Consider the following 3,548-nt stretch of genomic DNA (forward strand, 5'->3'; position numbering starts at 1 on the left):
GAGACCTCATGTCATGTCTTGTGGAGTTTTGGAGCAGCCCGAGATGTATGGGGACAAGCTAGTAGACAATTACAACAACTGGCCATAAATGATACATGTTTTAAGGTCATTTGGAATCAAATGCTGGAAAGGCTGCCTTAATATGTATTGGAAGAAGCATGCATGATTGTAAGACTTATCTAGACAAGGAGGAATGGCTTTGTACATGGGAAAGCTTTTAAGCACCCAAATACTATAATCCAAAAAGCTAAAATTGACTTGAGGTGCTTTAAGGCCATCCAAACTACTGACCATGCTGGTATTTCAAAGCCTAATATCTTTGCTGAGAAATGGAGCAAACCACCAGAGGGATGCTACAAACTCAACTGGGATGCAACTATTAACGTGTCAAGGCATTAGAGCCATAATTAGAGACTACAATGGGAGAGTCCTGGGCACACTCAAAGCTAGAAGGAACATGTACCTTTCACCATATGTTGCAGAAGCATATGCCTTGATGGTGGTTGTTCTGTTTAGTAAAGAAGCTGGGATAGATGAACTAAATCTTGAAGGAGACTCTCTTCAGGTTGTCGAAAAGCTGCAAAAACTAGTTAAGGATTGGAGTCCAGGCGGCCTAATAGTTGAAGACACAAGCAATGTTCTAAAGTACTTTGTATCTGAGAATGTCTGTCATACTAAAAGGGATGCTAATATGGCTGCACACTTGCTAGCCAAGGATGCCCATTTAAGTGAATTTTATCTATATGATCTAGAGGAGACCCCAAATTGTATTAAGCAAGTGGTTGCTGTAGAAGCTTTGTAACATGTATGCTTAAGCAATAAAGTTATCTTCTCTTTTTTTTAAAAAAAAAAAAAAAAAAAGAAGTTGGTGGATAAACCAAATCTAAAGCATGCATTGGAACAATATTGTGAAAAGTTAAGCTTAACCATCCCTAGCCTAGCTACTCAAAAAAATACCAACACAAACTTAAGAAAAAAAAAAAAAAAAAACACACACACACACACACACACACACATATATATATATGCACCCCATGTCAATAGAAATCTGTCGAAGCTACATGCATTTTCAAAAATTGAACATTCAAATAATGAGGGGTGTAAATTGGCCTGGTCCAGTCTGGGGGGTGATGGATCTAAATTTTCAGTCCATCATTTTTTCTAGACCGGACCGGACCGAACATCCATAGGAACCGAACAGGCTGGATCGGTAGCAATCGGTCTGATCCGATCTTATTCGTTCGGTTCGGCCTAATTATTATTTTTATTTCATTCTTCTTCTTCTTCTTTTTTTCAAATAAATTAATCAAACAATTTATTTAAATTACTAGATTAAAATTAAGTTAATTATTAATATAGATTATACAACTAACTCATTAAAAAAATATTTTATTATGTCAATGATAATAAATTAGATGAAAATTCTGTCATTAACTTATATAATTATTATATGAAAATAATATAATAAATTATTAAAAATATTTTTAAAATATATATAGAAGTTCATCTGATCCAGTCCAGACTGTCCGGCTTACAGCCCTTGAAATAAAATTAGTTGGAGTAGCACGTACAACAAAGCTTGAAAAGTTATAGCAATTCTAATAAAATAACAAGTTTTTTGTTTGGTTGATTCCTTTTTAAGGGAAGGAATAGCTATGCAATGTGAAATAATCATTCCATGAACTGAGGAAGGGAGTAGCTATATATTTCAATGACTTTGGAATAGCAAATTTTCACAACACCCTTACATTTGTTGAATTGTTTTTCAACATGTGAAAAATATTGGTTGTTTGGCCACCCAAGAAGATCAGCCATTCCGGTGGTGGTCCAGCCACCCCGTGAGTTTTGGATTTAGTAGCTGGTCGCCAACATGCTTTTTTAGTGTTTAAAAATAATGAAGAATGTTTTTCTTTTTGAAATAATTTTGCTGGGTATGGATATTTTACGGATTTCACTCAAATTTCTATTCAGGAGTAAGTAATCCTATTCCTTTTCCTTTAGGGATAAGAGTACCCATGCTTTTAATTTTTGATTATGTAGGTTGTTGAAGAAAACAAAGAGATCAAGAGTCATATATCCAAGATGATGAGCTCCTTGAGTGTGAATGAGCAAGGAAAGTTCCCTTCTCAAGCTCAGTCCGCACCCCATGTGTTGTAAAAATGATGACAATGAAGTGAATATAAATATGGAATGAGAAAGCAATCACACACGACACAAGATTCACGTGGTTCGGCAAATTGTCTACGTCCACGGGAGTTGCAGAGGATTTTATTATTGAGAAATATCACACTACAATGATGGACCAATCATTGTACGTCCACAGTATTTCTATAGTACTGCCATATGATATAATAATGATATATATAGTCAAACAGTGGAAAAAACCCTAGATCTGTGTAAAACACATGTTCGCTTAAGCGGCGTGTCGAGCGAGCTTCCTTCCCGCATCCGCTCGAGCTCACTGTATTGCTAACATCGAGCGTTCGAATCTTCCTGACTTCGCTCGAGTGGCCAATGCCTCCGCTTGAGCTGTGTGGACCAGACTCCACAGTACTCAACAATTCTCCCACTTGGAGACTGGTACACTCGCTGTATCTCTGTCTTCCTTAAATATGATATCCTCCACCTCTACAACTCACTGCCCCTGTCTTCATGCTAGAAGACCAACTGAAGTTGCGCACAACTTCAGTTTCTCAAGTATAACAACCTTTGTCAACATATTAGTAGGGTTTTTGCTTCCACAAATCTTCTCAAGTAACAATTGTTCGTCATCTAACAATGATCGTATGAAGTGATACCTGGTCTAAATGTGCTTGGTCCTGGAATGAAATGTTGGATTCTTGGCAACGAATATGGCACTCTGACTATCACTGTAGAGAGTGCCTTTCTGATTCTTTTTACCCAATTCCTCAAAGAAGCCCTGTAGCCATACCATCTCCTTTGCAACCTCTGACACTACAATATACTCAGCTTCTATAGTAGACAATGAAACTATCTTCTGTAGATTAGAACCCCATGACACTGCAGTACCACCAAGTGTATAAATAAAGCCCGTGGTACTCTTTTTGCTATCAATATCTCCAACTAGATTAGCATCAACATAGCCCTACACCTCCAAGCTCTCTCCAGAGAAACACAAACAGGCTTCTGAGGAGCCCTTTAGGTACCTCAAAATCCATTTCACTACTTCCCAATGTTGCTTTCCTGGGTTACTCATGTATCTAGTCACAACTCTCACTGCATGGGCAATATTCAATCTTGTGCAAACCATAGCATACATAAGTGACCCAATAGCTGAGGTATAAGGAACCTTACTCATGTAATCTTGTTCCTCCTCTGACTCAGGTGACTAGTTCTTGCTGAGTTTGAAGTGACTACCCAAGGGTGTGCCAACTGGTTTGGCCTTGTCCATATTGAACCTGCTGAGTACCTTTTTCACATACTCAGCCTGTGAGAGTCTCAACGTACCTCTGACACTATCTCTGACAATTCTCATGCCAAGGATTTACTTTACAGCTCCCAAATCCTTCATTGCAAAGTGCTTTGAC

The sequence above is a fragment of the Carya illinoinensis genome, chromosome 3, assembly GCF_018687715.1.
Source record: "Carya illinoinensis cultivar Pawnee chromosome 3, C.illinoinensisPawnee_v1, whole genome shotgun sequence".
Taxonomy (NCBI): domain Eukaryota; kingdom Viridiplantae; phylum Streptophyta; class Magnoliopsida; order Fagales; family Juglandaceae; genus Carya; species Carya illinoinensis.